The sequence below is a fragment of the Mytilus galloprovincialis genome, chromosome 9 (genome assembly GCF_965363235.1).
Source record: "Mytilus galloprovincialis chromosome 9, xbMytGall1.hap1.1, whole genome shotgun sequence".
In the NCBI taxonomy this organism is placed as follows: domain Eukaryota; kingdom Metazoa; phylum Mollusca; class Bivalvia; order Mytilida; family Mytilidae; genus Mytilus; species Mytilus galloprovincialis.
Window position 1 is genome coordinate 45,484,177 of NC_134846.1, and position 24,834 is coordinate 45,509,010.

The 24,834-nt window shown below is 31.4% G+C and overlaps 1 protein-coding gene across 2 annotated transcripts in view; it reads left to right on the top strand.

The window, feature by feature from the left end:
- LOC143045098 (serine/threonine-protein kinase SBK1-like) overlaps positions 1-24,834 on the top strand; it is a 64,008-nt gene that overhangs the window by 28,406 nt on the left and 10,768 nt on the right. For both annotated transcript variants that reach the window (XM_076217394.1, XM_076217396.1), the window contains exon 2: positions 16,220-16,345. The gene's annotated coding sequence lies outside the window, so the exon portion shown is untranslated. The remainder of the gene's footprint in view (positions 1-16,219; positions 16,346-24,834) is intronic.

Here is a 24,834-nt window from a genome sequence, read left to right on the forward strand (position 1 = left end):
GTCCTCGTCTTTATAAATTTCAATTTCTGTGCGGATTGATACTGGTTTTTTTTTTCGGTACAACATGTTATGTTCTTTATTTGGATAGTTTCGTCATACTTCAAAATTACTTCAAAGTTTATAATGTGTGTCTAATTGGCATACATATGGTAACATTTGTATATTATAGGAAGTCATGTCAAGAAGGCTTACAACTCGAACGCTGCATGCCAATGATACAATAAAATTACCCTGCCTCTCAAATTACTCGTCTCAACCTCTATTAGATAATTTGAATTATAAATCGCTAAAATATAATTTAAAACAATCAATTTCTTCTAGATATATAATTGACCCAACGTGTCTATATAAATGTAATATTATTAACTGTCATATGAGGTTTAACAACCAAAGAAACTTGCTTCTTTATGAAATACACAAAAACAATCTCATTATCAAAGAGGAGCGTAAGGTACCAGAGGTACAGTCTTTCAATTTGTCAAAGTTTGAAATGGGGAATATTTGTGTAAAGTGTAAAAAGGTCAAATATTTTATTACTATTGCAAGATGAAATAGTCATAGATTGTATGTACTCTTAAAGATCTTTGGAATGTTTAGACTTTTGTATGTTCATTATATAAGATATTTTACAGTAGCTAGTGTATACATACCTTATATAAGTAACCGTACACAATGCGAGAATAGTAACGTTGTTAAGGAATATTTAAAAGTAGCATAAAAAACGACACACTACAAATAATTGCAAAAATGGGTTTAATAATAGTGTAAGCTATATTGTTCTATTTTTCACATATTTTGTTCACGAGTTCTAATTAGAAACAAATAATAAAAGAGTATACTTGTATGATTCCACTATATACATTATTTTGCGTTTATTAACCGAATTTAATGATATACTTTCTATGTTTTTTCTTCTATAAATATCCTAAGAATTATTTTATACATTCGCTTTCAACCATTAGAATAATAACAGTGTTTACATAAGTGCACAAGATAATCAATAATAGATTCCGTTGTCTTTTATGCAACAGTAACTATCTTTATAGATCATACAAGTTCAGGCAAAATGCAATTTGTATCTACCAGAAGAAAGTAGTCTGCATGGATAAATGTTTTCTGGAACGGGACAGATATATTATTTAGATAAATCATTATCTAATTGTCTGGGTCATAAAATAGAAAATGTTCATAGTGGTAAAAGAGGTAATCCTTATTTATTCTTCACCTTGAAATGCATATTTCGTCTACTTTTTGGATTCGTGAGTCACTGATTGGTCACTGACGCGCGTCAACAACCAAACTTTTAAGCCGTATAATTATGATGAGTTTATTCTCATTTTGAGCTTAATAGGAAATGAGAAATTAGATAATCATATCAAAGAAGTCAAATACATTGATATAATGTTGTCTGTTTAATTGATCATACATGACATTCTGTGTTACATTGATCATTTCTGGCATTTTGAAGTGTAAAAAAGGCGAATTATTTGAAAATAAAATTATTGAACACGCACAACTGAACATGCATATCTGTGTTCTTAACAATACCATTAAGACAAAACTAATAAAACACAATATGTAGGTATATAAAAATACTGAAAAGTTTAATCATACGTACATTCACGGTATATGAAAAGGGTCACTTAAAAAAAGCAAAAAAGGAAATGATTTATTTAAATGCGTTTGGTGATTACAAATGAATCTAAATACTTACTGCATGCCTAATTCATTTCACTAATGGATATAAGAAATAAGTAAATTTTCGGATATTGTTTTTATTAATTATAATAACGTGCTTCTAAATTAGACACCAGTATTAAACAAATCTGATACTGGAGAGACAATTTACGTCATTAATAAGTTTATAAATGTGCTGAAATATTCCATTAATGCACTTTACTATATATACTGATTGAAGTGTAGAAACGACAGATGCTAATTGTAAAGGTAAGTGCTTCTTTTGGTAAAGCTCCTACTCAACTTAACTTATCATAGATACCTGAAGAAAGAGGAAAGAAAAAAATTCGATTCACAGTAAGTCACGAACAATTCAATTTTCTAACAATCAATGTTAGTCGTATGTTATTTTGTGAAACCAACTGTATAATACATATTGTGTAGGCCAGACGTTGATTTCGTCTACAAACGACTCATTGAAAACACTCAGAAAAAAATCTAAGTTTCCAAATAAAGTACGAAGTTGACGATTAGTGAGAACCTTATATTTCGAGAGGCTTTTTCAAATCAAGCTTAGGTTATCTATGCACCATCAGCAATACCATACAATTATACGTCTGATAATACAAATGATGCACTCAGTCAAAAGTATGGTTATTAAATCTTTAGTATCTAATCATCCAAGCGATAAATTGTTTTCCTGGTACAATTAACTGGCAAAGAGCACGTTCGTTGTTCTATAGAATAAAGTGCAATGAACATCAGTACAATCTCGGAATTTAACGCAATCATTGAAATATATTGACTATCAAACCATACCAGTATGTTCAGTGGTTTTTGTTTAGTTATGCGTTACATAATTGTTTTTCGTTCATTTTTTGTACATAAATTAGGCCGTTAGTTTTCACGTTTGAATTTTTATATCGTCATTTCGGAGCCGTCTATAGCTGATTATGTGGTATGGGCCGTACGGTGACCTATAGTTGCTAACTTCTGTGTCAGTCGGTCTCTTGTGGAGAGTTGTCTCGTTGACAATCATACCACATCTTCTTTTTTATAAGGATGACGGCGATAAATTGTCAAAGCAGTCACCGCATTTTAAAGGTTTGAATGTCTACTGCAAATAACTTTTCCTACATCAAAATATCCTCTATGCCTCTATTTTTAGTCATGAATAGTGAAATTTCTGAATACCCTTGTCTATTTTTAAGCAATAAAAGTTATGTATTTGCCTGTGGGCGACTAAAATGTCTAATAAAGAGTTTATTGGTGCAACATATTCGTAACCATTTTTTGTATAGCGCTTTTTGAATGCATTGACGTCATTATAACTGCTTTGAAATTACCTTCGGAATATGCAGTATAAAATGATTTATTTTGCTATAATGACGTAATAAAATCCCCTGCCTCAGTTTAAACTGAAAATATTATAATATGATGCATACTCACAAATTATAAAGATTGCAGTTTATGTTTGGATTGAATTGAAATTAAGATTTAATTTGTTTTTCAAATCCAGTGATACTACTCTTAGGTTTTCTGTTTAGTTCTTGACTTTATGACACAAACCGATTATTTCTATTGATACGTATGTTTGAAGAAGAAATTTCATTTCATAAGTTAAATTATTCAAAAATTAAATGACAAATAGTTTTGAGAGGAAAAAGACAATTACATGTATTTAATTAATGGTTAGACTAAAATCTTGCAAACTGTATTTTCTGTTTTAAATAGTGCACATTATCACGTCTTCTTTTATTGTTTATGGAGTTTCTATATAAATAGAAACCTTACATAAATTTCAGTAACCAAAATTGTGTGTTGGACGGCATAATAGATTATCAAAATGGTATATTACCTTTGACCTTGATATCAGAAAATGCTATAACTCTTTATACGGTATTATTTTGTTATTTATACCTAACTATTTGGTATTTTTATATCAGCGCTTTTTAGCCCTGAATTTATTATATGTTTCTTTTAATGTCTTGTTAATGATGACGTTTTCATGCAAATTTACCTGTCTGCAAACAGGAACCTTGCAAGAAGTTGCCGTAAATAATATTTAAAAAAACATTTTTTGAGATTTATGGTAGAACTTTGATTGTTATCGTTAAATTATTTCATATCGTATATTAACTAAGGACGCTTTACAGCTTCACATACTGCATTCTTAGTAATCTTTTTATTGTTAAAACACTATGCTGATCTTAAGATGTTTCTGGTGTCTTTTTTTCGTGGTGTTGTTGTCTCATTGTCATGAATACCAAATTAGACATAAACTCATACTTCAGAAATAAAATGTTTTTAAACAATACTTATTTAAATTACTGTTTTAATTCCGATATTGCACGTAAATCAGGAATCAGAGCAATTCATCAAAGAGATACACTCCTTTAGTTTCAAGTAATTTCCGGAGTTTTATCACTGCAAACTACATACTGTCTTTTAACAGTTAAATCATGCATAATTTCATTCCTTATGCGGCGTAAGCACTCCCTTTAGTTTTTCCCCGGATATACCAGTTCTTCAGCGTTTTAATTAGATTTTGATTTACCTCGACAATCCTTTGGGAAAACGCGTATCATTGCAGTAAAATTGGCACGTTTTGATGTACGTAAATGTCAAAAAATCTGATGTGACACAACTGCATGAACATGATGCTGCATAAAATTATTTGAGTGTCTTCTTGGACGTTAAATGTCAGCAATGTATTGTCAAGATAGATAAAAATATCTGATCGGATGGATTTCTAAAATGAAAACAAAAGATAAACAAATGAATGAATGAATAAAATATCTATACCAATTGCATCCATCATTTACATGATTAAAATAATTTAAAATAGCATATAATGTTAATGTTAAAGATTGACTTAGAGATTACTTGGAAAATAAATTAAAAATGTAGACCAACCATTTTTCATATTACTGTGGATTCATTATTATTCGTTGGATATCAATTTCCGAGGATTTCGTAGGTACAGATGAACCACGTGTTCAAATATTCAACGAATAACATTTTTTCAATAGGCTTTTTATACGGTGACTGACAGAACCACGAAATCAAATATCCACGAATATACAAGTTTTCATTAATCCACGAAAATTGATACCAACGAAAATAACTGAATCCACAGTAGCTTTGTTTTTGTTCCTTAAAAAATCATATTTTCATTGAAAAAGTTTGAAACATGCAAAGCGGTCGTTTTCAGTTAGTGTATTTAGTGTTGTCCATTGTTTTATCTATACTTTATTTATTCGCGAGGGGTCAACTCCCAGGGTTTAAGGACTTAATGCAAGAAAGTATATAAATGGTAAAAGAGGGACTAAAGATACCATAGGGACAGTCAAACTCAGAAATCTAAAATAAACTGACAACGCCATGGCTAAAAATGAAAAAGACAAACAGACAAACAATAGCACACATGACACAACATAGAAAACTGAAGAATAAACAACACGAACCCCACCAAAAAACTAGGGGTGATCTCAGGTAACAATAAACAGTTAGGAAAAAATATAAAAATTTGCCCTTATAAATTTTACCATCCTCTTTTCATTGCTTTCTGGCAATATCAAGCTTACTGTTTGTGTCATATATGGGCATATGTATGTAATCAGAATCTTCCATAGATTTTATATACAGTATATAAAATGGTAAAATATAATTTCTTTTGGGTGTATTCATGGCAACAATCTGCATTTATTTGTTATAAAATATTGCAAAAAGGGGGGAAAAGATGTCACATATTTCCCCTAAATTTGGCTAAAAGTAGAATTTCAATCGCTTGAAGTAATACCTTTTCTGAAACTGTGTACATATATCATCCAGCAAATCCAATGAAAATCATATATCTTTCATCTCATTTTTTTGTAAAAAACCTCGTGTAGAAAAAAAGTGTTTGTAAACATTACATTAATTTCTGGACCGATGGCCGGTCTAGCTATGAAAATACGGATTGGCAAACAGAAAACAGCCCATAAAACATGTAAAAAATAATCTTGATGCTCTTATAAACCATCTTTGAAGGCTAAATAAGCACTCAGCTGTCTAAAAATTAATTTTATTACACAATAACTTTCCTATTTGAAAAATCCACAGGGGCCAAAATGCGAAACTAAACTCCTAACTGTGTATTGCTACCTCAGGTGCTCCGGAAGGGTAAACAGATCCTGCTTCACATGTGGCACCCGTCGTGTTGCTAATGTGATAACAAATCCGGTAAATAGTCGTCTAATTCGGTAAGTCACATTCATGAAAGGGAAAGGGATTGTAGTTACGACCTAAAGAACATATCCGATATTTTTTGTGAAACGGTTATTCCATAACGGTCAACCAACTCGTGATGGAGTCCGTAAAATTTACGAAGGGATGTTTTCAACTTCACCATTTGGAACTCTTGGTTTAATAGCGTCCTTGTTAGCACCAACCCTTTATCAAGAAAATCATGATAGGAAATGCAAGTACGGGAATATGGTATCAATTGGGAGATATATACCCCGTATGGTGCTGCTGGAATGTTGCTACTTAGAAATGGAAAATTCACAATTGGAAAGCTGAGATAATCTCTTTTGTCGTAAATTTTTGTTTTCAACCGACCCTCATTGCCAATTTCTAGATGTAAGTCAAGATATGAGGCTGACTGAACTGTATCTGTAGTATCCTTTATCTCTAGTTCGATGGGATAGATGCTTTCCACCAAATTTTGAATTATTTAGTGAAAGAATATCATCTATATAGCGGAAAGTAGAGTTAAAGGATATTGCTAACTTCTTGTCTTTCTTCCTAAGAAATTCCTGCATGAAGTCAGCTTTATAATAATTAAGAAACAAGTCGGCAAGTAGAGGGGCACAGTTTGTTCCCATTGAAATACCGACAGTCTGTTGAAAAACACGTCCTCCGAACGTAACAAATATGTTGTCAATCAAGAAATCAAGCATCTTAATATCAGTTTCAGAGAATTTTTTGTTTGAATCAGAGTGATCGGTAAGTTATGGCGTTACCTCTTTGATATGGACAATTTGTCTATGTTTGGTGTACGTTTGTTTTTGTTGACTTTTATCTCCTTTCTACAAACATTAATCATTTTCACGCCAATACGTCGTCGATTTGACAATTATAATAAAATTTGTCATATTTCCTGTTTAATATATTAAAATAACACTCATATGGCATCTTTCTTTTTAATGAAGATATAAATTAATTTAAGAAGCGTTGATCCTAGCGCGAAATGCGTCAATAAATACTCAATCAACCATTTAAAACTATCATATTTAAGACTTAATCTTTGTGACTGGTATTTTATCCGATTATCTAACAATTGGAACTTGATTTGAATCGCTTTATTGTTTTATAACGCTATTGGTGGTTTGATTATACATAGAAATGGATTGAAATACGAAATGTCAAGTAATGTTGATGTTTTGAAGAGAAAACAGTGAACAACAATAACATTCATATTAGAAATCAGATCTTGTACTTGCGTTCTTAATTTTCATTTTCCGGGTCAAATTTTCGCGAAAAATATGCTATAAGTTTGCAATCTTATAAAGGCATACGTGACTGATGAAGGGCATTCTTTTTTTAAGGTTTTTTATGACACCATTATGAGTGGTGAAAATCTGTAACACAGATATATTTTATTTTAAGCGCTAATAATCCTGTCCTTCTTTCTTCGTTGATGACCAATCAAAGGCGACTAATGTCACCATATTTGGAATTGTCATGAGGAACATAACGTTTGAGACGTAGCTTTTTGTGGACTGTTTTTTTTTTTTTTTTTTGTCTTTGATAATATGGTGTATTATGTCTTTTCCTCAATATGGATATATGCTATTCGCTATCATTCCCTTCCCTTTTTCAAATCACGTAACAAATTGCTGAGGTTGTATAACTTCGTCCATTTTGCATCATTATCTCTCATTTATGTCTAGTGTCAGTTATCAGTCAATTTATTCGATTTGTCTTCGTTGACCAGTAATACATAATAATTCCCTGTATAATGTATCATTTATTTATCACGCAGACACCCATCCCTTATTCATTCAGATCAATTTCCGCTGATTTTTTTTCACTTGTACATGGGTAAAATCTAAAAGTTGTCAAATTTTATTGGATTCAAAATAAATCAGAGTCTTATCATATGCTTCGAACATTTTCCCCACAATTAATATGTCTCCATATATTATTTGTTTCGGGGCGTCTAAATTTGCCGATGAAGGCAATTTGATTTAAAATTGCATGCTTACAGGTTTATGTCAAATTATCCACGAAGAACTAAACAAATGAATTATTGATTTAAACTCTGGCGATTCAATAGACCACTTCCGAGTTTGTCCTTCGTCGGAAAAAACTTTATGACGTCATTTACCACGTGCACATAGGGGATCGCCTATATATATGTCACTTTTCAGAGGTTTTTTGTCAAAAATGAAGGTGCATGGCAGCATCCTCGTTCACTCTCAATATGTATGTATGTTATGTATTATCATCAAATACAACTTATATTTAATTATAAAGAATGAACACAAATGCGGCCATTTCCAATTAATACAGAAACCGTCTAAAAATGTGAAGGTTTCAGTTATTTAGCATGACGAAAAGAATGTGTGTATCCAATGTATGTGCATTGCATTGTCCAAAGCAGTCCATATGTGTGTAACAGAAGTATTTTACTTTCCAATATATAGTTAAAAGTTTAAATTTTACATTTAACAATTTTTTTAAACTGCTATATTTTGGGGCCAAAAAAGGTCTTACAGGGACTACTCCTTTACCTTCAGCAGATTTTTGGTTTTGATTAAGAACATTCTTATAATTCATAATTAAACATTGCCAAAATTGATTAAAAACACGATTTGAGCTATCTTCAGGTGGATATTATCTCGTCATCGTTGGAAAAAAGACAAAATATTGTTAAAATCTCTCTCAATTACACACATGGATGTGTAATTAAGTAAATGAATGTTTAAGAGAGACAAAAGTCATTTAAGGGACATTCAAAGTGATAAGCTGAAAATAAACTGACAACGCCTTAGCCAAAAATAAAACAAATAAAAACAGCAATATATACAAAACAAACCAATAAAACTAAAGATCGAACTTTTTAAGATAGAATTAGTATGGTACAAATGTATAAAATTAATTCTGGAAAAGTGTATTCTAGGTGTTTTACCATAGAATATCACAGTGTGTTGCATTATTGACATTTGTGAGAAGATTGGTTCTCTATATTGGGCCAATTATCTTAAGCCAGAATATGTGGAAAATAAATTAACGAGTCATTTATTGAACAAGTGAAACCAGTATTTCTTTTGACTGTTCTACCAATTTGACATTTACATAACAGAACTAGGGCGGTTGATTTATATGAAAGACTATGAATTTACATTTCTCAGGTTATTTGTATTTTTTTATTTATATATTCTAGAAGGATTGATGAGAATAGGACGTTTTTATATACTGTTACATCTCATCCATAAGACTAGTCAGTGTTTCATTTAGAATCTTTAGTGGTATTGTCTGTCTAGAATTATATAACTCTGAAGACTTTATTATATAATAGTTGTATCCAACTAAAAAGTACCCAAATTGTGAACCTTATTAATGAGTGTCTATTAAATAAGTTATACCTGTCTGTTTTTCTTCATTTTAAAAGTTAATGATAATCGCAGATCTTTTAAAGTGTCGTTTTAAAAAGTTAGATCACAAAAACACTGATTTAATTGATTCAAATGTTTGGACTCGGGGCAAATTAGAGGCTGACGAATTGTATATAGACTTTGCGGAAACCAGCATTGTCTTTTATATGAATTATGGGTTGTTGATGTAACGATGGTTGTCTCATTATCGTCTACATTTTATTTCCCCACTCTCTCTCTCTCTCTCTCAGAGTAACTTGCATTTTTAACTTGACTAACGGTCTTTACAGCAAATGTTATGATAAATAAAGTAGTATACTGCTGTTCGAAATTCATAAAACTATTATTGAGAGAGAACAAATCGAATAAGTTTTACTTACGTACTGGTACAGTGTTCACTGGAGTAATTGTTGTTTCAGAATAGATACTCAACTATATACAGAATGTGCATTTGTTAGTATGTGATTATGCACATTTTTTTATTGAAGTGTTAACTTAGCCAATTATCTCACAAACTAAATAAAAAGAACGTGGTATATAAAGTGTAAATAAGGGACAACATTTTAACGGACAAATTAAATTCAAGTATTTGTGAATGTCGAAATCACATAACAAATATTACAATATTTAATATATATTGATAATTTTATATGGCAGACTCTGTTGAATGAATTTTCGATTGTCAGACAAATTTATTCGGTCAACAAATGAAGAAATTCCCTAGAGTCTTCGTGAATATAGCCCGAAATGCCCTATTGATATGATAGACACGCATTGATATTCGTTTTATATTAACGGTAGATAACAAATTTATTTCTTGTCGAAGCGTATTGATCACGCTGATTAGTTTCTTCATTTTTAACTAAAATAATTCGATTATATAGAAATGTTACAAGTCACAAACAGTTTTCATGGTTTTAGGAATACCGTTAATAGTTTTTCATTTTTTATCAAGGACCTCAGAGAACACCAATCTACATGAGAAACTCCTTACAACTAATGTCTTCATTTGATATAAAGATGACAAAAAAATTATGTCGGTTAAAAGCTCATTAGAGCTTGTGTTTGTCTATGTTTGTATACCTTGCCGACTCTAAATAAAGCTTATTTATTTATTTATTACGTTCTGCCTGGAATAACTGCAAGAAAAGATTCGCGTAGCAACATAATTCTTCGGTTCATTTACTACTGATCATAGGAATGTGTAACAGATTTAATAACATGGGTTTTCATATTTTATTGTTAATACTTATATATGTGAATGGATATATGTTGTAAATCGCTTACGGTTATTTTAGTATTACATTAAGAAGGAAGGAAAGACACCAAAGGGACAGTCAAACTCATAGATCGAAAATAAACTGACAACGCCATGGCTAAAAAGACAAACAGACAAATAATAGTACACAAGACACAACATAGAAAACTAAAGACAAATCATTACGAACCCCACCAAAAACTGAGGGTGATACCAGGTGCTCCGGACAGGTAGGCAGATCCTGCTCCACATGTGGCACCCTTCGTGTTGCTTATGTTATTACAAATCCGGTAAAAAGTCAAATTCGGAAGTTTACATTCGTGAAAAGGGAAAGGGATTGTAATTACGACATCATATTTACACGAAATCTATGTTGTTTTATATGATTTTTTATGTCCTGACAATTGACCAAAGAACAAAAATATTAAATAAATTTCATGAAAATAACGATTACAAATTAAGCGCAGCAATCCGACGTACACTATATTTACGGAAATTAGTCTTCTATAGATTTAGTCAGTCTGCAACTGACTCGAACTGACACCAGAATGTCATTTCGTCAGAAGTGATAAAAGCAATAAGAAGATCAGAAGATAGCAATCAGTATGAAGTAGTTAAAGAATGATTAGGATCAAAAGACTGAAATTCATGATTAAGTAGGAGGACGTTACTACAGTGTTAGTTTTACGAAACTATACTACTTAATAATTGCTGCAAATAAAGTAGGAAAACTACAACTGATGAAAAAAAAAGTACGGATATAGGGAAGTACTCCAAACGTTACTTAAAATTGAGAGGTGTATCAATTAGGACCAATACAAAAACAAAGGTCCAAAAGTTTTTACAATTTTTTTTCAAGTCAATAACAAAGGAAAAAGAGAAAAATAAGATTTAAATACTCAGGACAACAAATAGCTGTTGTGAAGCGTCCCACTAACATATATTTTTGTTGTTTACTAATCCATTATGGTTAAATATAGCAAAAAGTACAACATTAGTATTGAAGCGAATAACAGAGACTCAAGAGACATTTCAAGCCAATTAACTAGAAATGTTTTTCCCATACAATATCATAGTTTGTTGCTTATTGACATTTGTTAGGAGATTGTTTCTTTACATTGGGCCAAACATCTAATGTCAGAATATGTTAGAAATTAATTTTACGAGTCATTTACTGAACATGTTTTCGGCAAGCAGAACTAGAATTTCTATTGATATTTATACCAATTTGATATTTTCATCTCATAACGAGGGCGGTTGATCTATGGGATAGGGTATGAAATGACATATCTGGGATTTTCTGTATTTAATCTTGACTTGTATTTTCTTAACCGATTTACGATATTTGGACATTGATAATCTACTGTTACATCTCATGCATTATATCATTCAGAGATGATTTCAGAAGCTATATTTAGTTGTCCGTCTATAGCTACATGTAATGTTATGTAACTTTAAAGATTATCGTATATACTAGTTGAGTCCAACTTTTCTCTCAATCGATTTGTGACTTATAACACTGGTATACTACTGTTGCCTTTATTTTACAAAACATTTCTTAATTTGTTTCCGGATACATTTCATAATAAAATCTGTTTAAAGTAATTTATTAACATGATAAGTGTGTATTTTAATTTATTTTTTTTCGATTTATAAATCTTTTTAGTAGAAGTCATGATGATTCTTTTTTTTTAATAGATTTTAACAAATGAAACAGTAGTTCACAGTCATCAACAAGTTTTCGTTAGAATTTCCAAATGACAGGCGCTTGGGCGCAGGATTGGTATTTTTTCTATTGTTTTGCACTGAATATTCAACTTTCTGTTTTTATGCCACATACTGCACATCATTAGCCTGCTAAGTATTGTTCAGTATGTGGTATAAAACCAGCTAATTCAATATCCAGTTCAAAACTATAAAAGAACAAATTAATAAAATCCTGTACCTAAGAGCCTGTAAATGTTAGCAGATAGTAAACACATGGTTAATATCTGTTTGATAAAGTCGTGGTTTTATCATTCGACAAAAGTATGATGATACAAACAAAGAATTATGCTGTTCACACAATTAATGTCAAATGATATATCGTGATACTTTATTGTCATTTGTGTAATGCTAGAAAACTCTTCTGTTGATGAGGACGAGGACGGAATACATCACTTCACAGTTCGAACGGTGGCTACAATACCTCCCATCAGTATGTGTTTAATTTCCACTTCTTTTCTTGATTGTTACTAAAGGTTCTGTGGCCAAGTAGTCTAATTATAATGTAGTATAATTTTTCTTGCAACACAAGTTGGTCTATTGTCACCACTAATGTTGTTATGTCGAAACCCGCACGTGGCAGGTGCATTCTACTCCAAACTTAATCGACTAGAGTGTTTTTTTTTTTTCTGTCACTCCTCCCGCTGCTTCCTTTACACAAAACAACATGACCGCTGTAAGTGGCGTTAATAAACAACAATCAATCAAGAAACCCAGATCGGTGAAAGAGTTATTGAGGTGCGTCTGGTCCTGCTTTAAACTAAGCTCTTTTAAAGGTACAAAAGTTTGTTTATGAGCATTTTTAAATTCAAAAGTTTTTAAATTGTTTTAAAGTTTGAAATGCTTTATTGCATTAGCAAAGTAGCGTTCGTATGATTGATATATACTTGAACTTCAAGCTTAATGTTTTAAGATATATAGTGTGGTGTATGATAGCAATTGCTGTCAGTATTTTCATATCATTTGCTTGAAGTATAACTAGGTTAGTTTGATAGATAAAAAACGTAAACAAGTTTATTGAGTAACATATGTTCTTGATCATCTAAACATGAAAGAATCATCTAAGAGGGTATAAATGTTCCAATTTGTTCACATCTTTAAAGATAAGTTAAACCAGCGTTTCCTGAAATCCATAGAGATTAGCATAAATTTTCATTTTGTACATTTTGTACGATATAATTGTAAATCAGGCAAATGTCTCATTGATATATATGTCATAACGACGATAGAGGAGTTTTTTTTATTTCATTAATTAGCCCAATTCAGTAAAATCCCAATCTTATAAATTTATGTAACACGTTGTTTGTCTGATACATATTCCTCCCATTGAAACAAAACATACAATTTGCAGTGTGCCTTTGTCTTGTTAGATGACTGGCAAATTCTATACAGCTGTCCAATTTCGTTTCTTTTTTATTGAAGTTTGGTACAAGATTAAGGTCACAATTTCTATTAATTATCTTTTTTTGAATTTCAAACAATTGCGTTACACAACCTGGTCTCTAGTCATCGCTAATGTTGTGACTTCGAATCCCGAACGTGTCAGGTGCGTTCTATTCCACCTCAATCGTCTATAGGATTGTTAGTTTTCATGTCGAAGGTCGGTGATTCTCTACGACCACCATGGCTTTCTCTACCAAAAAAATATTCTGACCGCCATGATATAGCCAATAATGCTGACAGTGGCGTTAATAAACAACAATCAATCAAGTAACCCAGATCGGTGAAAGAGTTATTGAGGCGCGTCTGGTCCTGCTTCAAACTAAGCTCTTTCAAATGTTCATAAGTTTGTTTTAACTTTATGAGCATTCTTTTAAGTCTTTAATTTTTTTTTCAAAAGATTGAAATATTTCATTAACCATTTACCGTTCGTATGATTTATATATACTTGTACTCTAGGCTTAATGCTTCAAAAGATTTATTGTGGTGTATGATAGCAATTGCTGTCAGTATTTTCATATGATTTGCACGAATTCGGTTAATTTGATTGATTAAAAACGTAAACATGTTTATTGAGTAACATATGTTCTTGATCAACTAAACATGATAGAATCTTCTAAGATCGTATTGTTCCAATTTATTTCATATCTTTTTATAATAAGTTTTAAAAAATCAGCCTTACCTTAAATCTATATAGATTTGCATTAATTTGCATTGTGTACATTTCATACGTGATAATTCTAATTCAGGCCACCTTTTTAATGATATATATGTATTAACGACGATAAATAGTTTTTTCCTCCATTAATTTGACCAAGCAAAATCTCAATCGTATGGAATTTACGAAACATGTTGTTTTTCTTTTACATGTGGTTTCTCTGGGAACTAAACTTACAATTTACAGTGTGTCTTTGTCTTGTTAGACGACTGGCAAAAGAAGACATTCTAGTTTAAAAGTTTCGGTGAAATTTTAAACGACAATGCATTTTTTTATATTTGAGTTTCAAAATATTCTACAATATTATATGAATATTCAAGGACAATATGTCATGATCGAGCTTAAGTCCCCCCCCCCCCCCCCCCCCCCCCCAAAGTAAGCAAATCACCATTCTAAATAACAATAGGGGATAGGACGAATACCATCATGGTATAAAAAAAACTGAAAAAAGACAAGCAAATAACAGAAATGGAGAAAACTTGATAAAGCAACCCGATACCCTCTAAAAACCGTGGGCGAACCATAAACATGAATTCGTGTAAATTTAATGCCCCGAGCTTTTCGCTTTAATAAATCAATTCAAAATACCGTAATGATTTATTCCAACGCTCAATTTCTACCCTTCTAAATAGAACCGACAAAACAATGTTCGTGATTATTTTATGTATTTCTTGAATAGATAATGGCAGAAAATACGTAGGCATCTAATTATTTCAAATTAGCAGCATTATGAATGAATTATATAACTCATTATTCTAAAGTAGGAATACTCAAGAGACATGTTTCATGAATGTGTTGTAATAAGTATAGCAACTGCATGCATTCCATTACATAATGAGATTCTGAGTGAAATACGTTTTATAAAAAAGTATGTTAATTAACATCTTAAAGGAAGAATATATTTTAAAAACTCATATTGTTTGAATATTGCCAAAAAAAAAAACTGCTAATAATTGATGACACTTTTTCATTTCAACTGCGATATTTGAGGTTAATTGCTATTCATTTGATAATTTTGGTTAGGATTTTTTGTCTTCAAGTTTACATCTGTTCTGGGTAATATTATCGGAGCAGGGACGGTTCATTCTAATGCTTTGGTTGCGTTCGAATTTCCTAATCAATAGTTTTCTAAGTAGTATTGGGACTATTATTTGTTTGTCGTCTTTTGGATATGGTAATGTTAGTCAGTATTACACTTATCGTTTTAATTGGTCTCAAAGTTTGATATCATCTTTCGCATTATCTTTACATTTTTTTTATGACAGAAAGGAGCATGATATCAATGGGACATTCAAACTTGAAAGTCGAAAATAAACTAACATCGCCATGGCTAAACAAAAGAAAGGACCGACAAATAAACAACAGTACACTAAACACATCATAACAAATGAAGACCGAGCAACACAATCCTCACCAACAACTGGGAGTGTCCGCAGGTGGTCAGAAAGGCTAAACAGACATGATATTCTCTTACTTTTGAACAAACCATTGAAATATTTTTTTTTTGTCTATCAATTTTTCTTGCTTTTTTTCAATGAAATAAAACATTGTTTAGCAGATGATGAAACAAAACATGGTCATTCCTTTCAAGGGACAATGAGGTCTTATATCTTATATGAAACATTAGGTTATACGCATGGCTTTTTGTGAGTATGGTTAACATCCGAATAATTTATTGTTTTTTTTTTCTTTTTTAATCATGTCTTTCTTTATTTTCAGATGTACGTATTGTCTGTGAAGACTTGATCAAACTATGCTGTTTTTAAAGATAGAGACTATCAAAGAACGTTAAAACATTGGAAAGAATTTATACAGCCACGGTATAACCTCAACTAGTAATCTATGGTAAGTTGAATTTATAAACATAACTACCGAGTAAACAAAAGTGTACCACTAAATAACAATGCTGAAAACGTTCGCTCGAGATTACATCTTAAAGGGGGATACAATCAAAACACTTTTTTCTAATGCAATAAATTCAATACATTCTAAGTTTTTCCAAGTATTTGTCTTTTAAATGGTCAAACGGAAAACAAAAATGAATATACAACATAAAATTAATTGCATATTCTTGAATGCCAATAACCAATTTTAGGGATTATGGTGGCCGGTCAAGGCCATTTCGCGTTTTCTCGTTTTTGTCCTTCATATTCTATAGGTCGAAAACGCGAAAAGGCGAAATCGAGAAGTCAAAAACGCAAAAACGCGATGTCGAAAAGGCGAAAAGGCGAAATATTTTTTATTTCCGATTTCGCGTTTTCGACTTTGCATTTTCGCCCTATAAAATATGAAGGGCGAAATACACAATGCCCTTCACCGGCCACCATAATGGATGGACAATTCATACTTCGATTGAAACAAATCGACATCTCAAAATAATATCAAGTTGCTGTAAATTATTTGATTAACAACCTGTTGTACATTGTATAAGTGTTGATAAACGTGTTTGTATCAGCAAGTCGGCATTCTAATTGGAACCAAATAAGCTCATGTCGACTTGTTTCTTTGTTGGTAAGAGGCGTACAGGGGGTTATCAAGAAACATGAAAGAGTCTAATATCCCATTGATTTTACGCATTACTCTATGCAGATGATGCATTTTCCCCGAATTATTAAATGTTGGTTAATAGAATACTGGCGTTTACTTCATTTAGGATAACTAGTAAGATAAAGCAAGTCAGAAGTATATAGTTTGATGTGCTTTACACTAAGATTTCATCTAATAATTAACATTTGTGGTAAGTGGAAACTTATCTTCACGAAATATAAATGACGTCGGATCTTCCAATATGAACTTCCAATGTTAATGATGCAACTTTCAAGCAGAACATATCATTTCCCAAATAAAAAAATATGTGGCATATTAACAGGTCAAATGTACTATGAATATCCCAACCAAAATTCACATCAGCAGACAGTTCAGGTTTGCAGCTAGATGATATATGATTGCTCGTTGTGTAAATGTGTTGTCTCGTCGGAGTTTCTGTTATTCATAACTTTTTTGTATGTCATAAGTTATTATTTGCTGCTTTTATAACAAGTAATTATATATCAAAAAAAGATGATAAATATGATAACTAATTACACGTGTTATAGATACAATTAACTGGAGCTTTTATGTTTCACTTTAATGGTGTTTTTCATTTAAACTAATTTCAAAACTACACGATAAAGAACATTCGGAAAATTACTGCACACGTATTAATTATTTTTTGATAAATATTATATTGATATTGAAATTAGATGCGATATAATTGCCAAGAAAATAAAAGAAGAGATAGTAAAAGAAAACAGAAAGGTATGGTACAAAACAAATACATCAAATTTTTGACAACGATTCGTCAATTGTCCACCAAAAGATCACCGAAAACTAAAAACGTGTTAGGTGTTGTAGAAGGCTCCTGCATGCGTCAAATTACCGTCGTCATATGATCAAGTAAGGTTAAATCTATTAGTTTGTTATAATTACAAACTCGTCAAAAATAAATAAGTCATGATTGTGAAGTATAAAAGGAAAGAGACTTCACGTCTGCATACTGGTTACCTCGAACTTCCCACCAGTCTTACTGATATGACGTAAATCTAATTACCTTTGTGGCTAAAATCGTAGTCGTCACCTGGTTAAGTCGATATTTGATTTGTATTAATATATTTTTGAGTTATTGACACCTGATTAGTATGATATTTGTTTTGATTTGATATATTTTTGGATACTCATTCGCACAAATAGGAAAAGAGGGATAAACAAGATGTACCTTACATAAATACATAAACAACAGGAAAAGGAGGGGGGTCGTTCACTTTTAAATGCTTGGATAACTTTTCAAAAATTGCAGTTGGAATAAAGCAGAGTTACAAATTATTTCCTGCTTATACGTACAGAAAGATAAATTAATACATAAAAAAGTAAACATGAATTTCTCTTGCACGTTAAAGACACCAAGGTTGTAGATTTCAAAAAAGAGCAGGCTAATGCCGCTACAAGGCAGCACTCGCACCCGCAAAGTGAAAGGGGATTAATATGAGTTGCAAAACTTGTTTCCCAATCCACTATAAATAAATATGTTAAACTAAACAGGAATTATAATTAACCTTTTAAGGTAGCACTACAGTCAGAATTTTCTGACTCCAACCAACAGTCTTTAAAGATTAATTTCTCCAAAACTACTCAATGGATTTTTAAAATCTTTAACTCATTATAAAGCTGAAATATTAATTCTTCTTAATCTGTAGATAGATTTATTTTTGGTATGATTAATCTCAAATTATAGCTCCTCAATTGCCAAAAAAGTGGTCTTCCAACTTGGATGAAAATGGCACATTCAGGTCAAATGGTAGTAAAAATTTGTTTTCATCACTTTAATCAACCATACACTATATAGAAAACCGTGTCTCAGATTTTTGATATATGCCTAGTAAGAAGATATATTGATTTAACTGCTGGGTGCCAAACCTCATTTCACCTTTCATCTTTGGACACCTATAAATTCATTTAGAAACAAATTATTCAAAAACTGGGACACGGTATTGTAGATAATACTCTCTTTAATCACATATATCAAAGTCAAACCAAAAGGGGACCCATGAAGTTTTTATTTTCATTTTTTGTTAACAATTCTCATGAAAAATTGTTCTGAGAAATGACCTAAAAACTGAATTTCCCCCTTAGAACCCCTATAAATGCATCATTAATACAAAAGTTCTACGATAACACCCGAGGAGTGTTCTGACACCATTATTTTATCAATATAACCACACACTTTGTGTCTTTGATGCTCTAATACTGTGAATTTTGAATTATATGTGCACTGACCAACACTAACTTCGCATTTGGCGGGAGTTTGACGTCACAGATTTGACCAACATCTGTGATGAAGTAATTAAATATAGACTAAGCTCCGCCTCTATCCAGACAGTCTAAGATAAGAGAATAACAGAAATGACCAGCTGCATATAATCAATATTTAACATCACTATTATCACTATAAAGAATGATTTTCATTTGTATTTTAATAAGAAATATACTATGAAATTAGCTAGAACATTAAAATTATGCAATAAAAGACATGTTCAAAAACAAAATCAAGACCATTCCTGAAAATAGAGTGTCCTACATGATTTTCTTAGTTTTTAATATGGAATTGAAAAATTTCACATAAAATTTAAATTGGTTAAAGTGCCTAAAACTCCTAACAGAAGATAGATCCAGAGCCATATTCTTCTTATCCTTATATCTATACTATTAAACGAGAAGACCTCATTTTGGGTGTCGCTTCTCTTCTTTCCACAATAAATTAATCGACACGCCTCTGTGTCCTTTAGGTACAGTGTAGATTCCCATTTGTCATCCATAATGATTCATATGATTATTCAGATTGAGTTATTTTGGGAGAAAAACGAGAAAAAAGGCATCCGGATATTGTCCCGTCATTGGACGAAATTTTAAGTCAGATTAGACTTCCGGTTTGCGTTTTTCTGTTTTATACAAAGAATAAAGTGTATTTTCAGAATTCTATCTGCTATCATTTTCAAGTTTACTATCCACGGCGGTCACAGAGTTTATTAAATAGAGAGAGTCTGTATACTATTTCAATGACCACCATGGATCAATTAGTAAACTTAGAATTGCGGTCACAGAGTTTATTAAATAGAGAGAGTCTGTATACTATTTCAATGACCACCATGGATCAATTAGTAAACTTAGAATTGAAAGTAAATACACTCATTATATAGTAATGAATGTTCATAATATACAGATAAGCGCTAAAAATATTCATGTGAACTTTTGATACCTTTTCTGAAATTCTCCAGTCATTAAATCTTTTACAAAATTCATTGATTACAAAAAAAAAAGAAGATGTGGTATGGTTGCCATGTTGAGACAACTCTCCACAAAAGACCAATATGACACAGAAATTAACAACTATAGGTCACCGTACGACCTTCAACAACGAACAAAGCCCATACTTTAAGTCAGATTAGACTTCCGTTTTGCGTTTTTCTGTATACTTTGAACATACATATACAAAGAATAAAGTGTATTTTCAGAATTCTATCTGCTATCATTTTCAAGTTTACTATCCACGGCGGTCACAGAGTTTATTAAATAGAGAGAGTCTGTATACTATATCAATGCCCACCATGGATCGATAAGTAAACTTAGAATTGAAAGTAAATACACTATATCATTATATAGTAATGAATATTCATAATATACAGATAAGCGCTAAAAATATTCATGTGAACTTTTGATACCTTTTCTGAAATTCTCCAGTCATTAAAGCTTTTACAAAATTCATTGATTACAAAAAAAAGAAGATGTGGTATGATTGCGATGTTGAGACAACTCTCCACAAGAGACCAATATGACACAGAAATTAACAACTATAGGTCACCGTACGACCTTCAACAACGAGCAAAGCCCCTACCGCATACTCAGCTTTTAAAGGCCCCGAACTGACAATGTAAAACAATTCAAACCAGAAAACTAGCGACCTTATTTATGTGCAAAAAATGAACGAAAAACAAATATGTAACACGACAACCACTGAATTACAGGCTCCTTACTTAAATGTTCATAACATATTAAATGTATGTTCATATTGAAATTGATAGAAAACCAAAAATTGGGAGTTTGGGAAATAAAGGAGGAGGGATAAAAAAAAACATTTTCCTGACCCCAATAACCTATGACTTATGATACTTTTGCTGAAATTCTTAAGTCATTCAATACTTTACAAAATTCTTCCCTTTACATACTTTAAACTACGCTCTGAATGCCCGCGATTTCGCGGGTGTGTTCTAGTATATATTTATTTGTTCACTTTGGTTAGATTTTTCCCTTTAGATTTTCTCTTTTTTGATAACTTTTCCCTTTTCTCTGTTTACTTCCATGTAATATAAATTACTTTTGTTGCAATACACATGATACAATGAGATAAGACCCCACTATTTATCTTGTGGTCAGTGATTAACAGCTGGACACTGGCATCAACAGATGATTGACATATTAGCCCCTCCTAAATGCCTATACATTTAGATAAATTACCATTTGCTTTTATTTACATATATAAGTTCATTATCAGTTTACTCCCTGTTGTGATATAATAATGATTTTTGGATTTTTACAAACTGTGCAGAATAATACTTCCTTCAAAATTATGTGATAAAAAAAATATCTTTAAAAAATCACTGTTAGACTGTAGTGCTACCTTAAAATAGTAAACAGACAACATGTACCACCAGCATATACATTTTGCAAGAGGCAAAGACGAGAACTTTATGGTCTTTTTTTAGAGATCTTTCTGTCTATTTTGTTTCCGTAATAAAGCTGTTAGGTTGCTGCCATATTTGATGTTTTAACAATATGCTTATGGGCTTAAAAATATTATCTTAAAAATACGTTTCCTCCGTGATCATAACAAAATTTTATGTTAAGAAATAAGGCATGTTACTAATGTCTTTTGAAAAAAACAATGTAACCGTTAATACGATTATGTTGATTTTTCTTGTATTTGTTTATTTACTGTATAAACCACACACAGTACAGTAGACATTCGCAGAAATCCGTCCTTCACCTCAAATAAATAAAAAGGAAATTTGCAATGGATTCCAATTAGATATAAATGCAATTTTAAGAATCTATCAATACATAAAGTCTCGAGATAAAGTTAATAGAATTCAGTTGGTGCCATGAAATGTGTCTGGAATACAATAATTTTCAAAACTGTAGTTATATATCTATTTTATCAAAACCACGATCAAGATTTGCCCGTCTTTTTAATATTGCATTTGTCTATAGTAATTCACTGAGTATATAATATAAAGTAACATATATTAAGCTAGGCTACAATAATGTATCTTACTAAAACATTATTGTCTATATAATGTCTATATTTATGTATAGTATTTTCTTAATGGTCCATGGCAAGTATTTCATACAGATACACTGCGAAAACTAGTTAACTGTATGTGAAATATGTAGTTTCTATAAAGAGCGTCAACTCGAAAAATTACTTGACATTTATAAAACCACTTGAAAAGAAAGAAACGTTAACAGGGACAGAACATTTGGTTTGCATCAGGCTAACTTCGACACCTAAACTAGATGATTATGCCATACGGCAACATTTGTATCATTTACACATGACAGTATCAAATAACAGTTACTGCATAAATATTATAGCTGAACTCGTCTTACGTCTGTTATACTTCCGGCTGTGCCCAACAGTCAATGACAACAATTTCTTTTCATTTTGTGGTACGAACATTGAAATTTCCCATAGCCCTTTAGATTCTGAAAAGGGCAATTTAGATATAGGTTGAATTTCAATAACCTATGTAATCCAAGTACCGTTTCCGGAAACTAATGTCCATCACCGAATTTAGTTTTCAGAAATTCAATATAGGTTCTAACAGGCTTCAAAACTACATGGCATATATAGGTCATTCTCCCTAAGTTAATGCCTCTTTCAAACTTGATTTCTGATTCAATAAACACAGATTTTTGCTTTTTCCCAAAAATCGATCTTATTGTTTTCATACGAATAGTGATATTTTGAGAAATGTCAGATTAATGTATCAAGACCGGTGTCAAATGAATTTAGTCTACATGAGTCATGATCAGAGTTTATTAATCACATAAGCCAAAGTGTGTCCGTGTAAGAGGTCTGAAAAATGTTATACTACTTAACTTAGGCATTTTATTTTTAGGTTGGCAATGATGTTAATTGCACTTTGTGTCTTCTAAAGATTTGTAAAGTATATTATATAGTTATTGTTGAATTGTAAAAATTCGAAACAAGTTAGACACGAAAATGTATACCAATACTTGTTTAATATAACAGTTGATTTTTTGACAGACCCTTTCCCTTAAAATAATAAAGGACTTCTGCGTGAGCAATTTTTTTGTATACTTGATACTATATATATGTTTTGATGGTATTTTAGTGTTTTCGTGTTATTTTTATATAAATTTCACGGAGGAAAACGCGCTTAAAGATTTAATGAGAGAAAAAAAAACAATTATACCAAATTATGAGCAAAAGGACCGACACCACTATGGCAAAACAAAGAGACAAAACATACACGTCATTAAACTAAACACGCGATTCCTAACTAAGCGGCAAACCCCGTGAACTTGCATTGGAATGATACCCAGTTCCTGGTCCCTGCAGAAAGAGATTAATAAAAAAATATGTTTAACAGAAAACCATATGTCAACAATCGGTATGTCGAAACAAGATTTAAATGCATACAAACTAGAAAAATGTAATCAAAAACAAATATGCACAATTATTTCAAGACAATATGCTTGGCCATATTTAAACAAGAAATATCATTGAAGGAAATGCAAACTTGTGCCCACATCAATAAATCATTCTTCAAATTGGTTCACCAAAATGCGGAGGTGTCTTTATCTGAAATCTTATTGAAACCAAATTTCCTTACAAAGAGGAATTGTGTCAAGGATGAATTTGCTTCTTTGAAAAGGGCAAGATCTGAAGAAAATCAATCTTTGAACAACACTAAACCATAACATAGAAAGATTGGATAATTAATTCTGTCTGTCTTACAATGCTGGTCGTAATGTCACTCAGATTACAAGATAAATAAGCCACTGAAAATTTGATTATCTTTAGATTTTTCATATATTTCTTTTTCTCAAAAACAATCTGAAATCTTATTGAAACAAAATTTTGTGACAAAGATCAAGTATTTTAAAAGATTATATTTAAAAACAAGAGAAGCGTACATCTGTAAGTTGAGAAATCAGAGATAACGTATAATTTTTGAATGCAAACATGGCGATGATAATTTAGACTAGTTATGTCGGTTCTATTGCTGACACGTCTAAGTTACTATAGAGATAAATCTTAATAAAGGTTATACTTTTTTTTGCATGAAATGTTATTGTTTTGTTCATTTTCTTTAAATTCACTATCTATAAATTGCTGAATTATTCGAAACGCTAAGGTCTTTGCTTTGTGGTTGCAGTAGAATGTGTCCACGTGTCTGTATTGTATGCCCTTATATTTTTACAGCTATGTTTTTTTGTTTGTGAGATACATTAGGCCATTAGTTTGAATTGTGTTACATTTGTCATTTCGGGGCCTTGTATAGCTGACTATGCGGTATGGGCTTTACTCTTTGTTAAATGCTGTACTGTGACCTATAGTTAATTTCTGTGTCATTTTGGTCTCTTATGAAGAGATGTCTCATTGGCAGTCATACCACAACAGTTCATTTTTTTTATCTATAAGTTTGAATGTCCCTCTGATATCTTTCGCCTCTTTTCTAATATTTCTATATCGAATTATTTTAAATCTGGTTTAC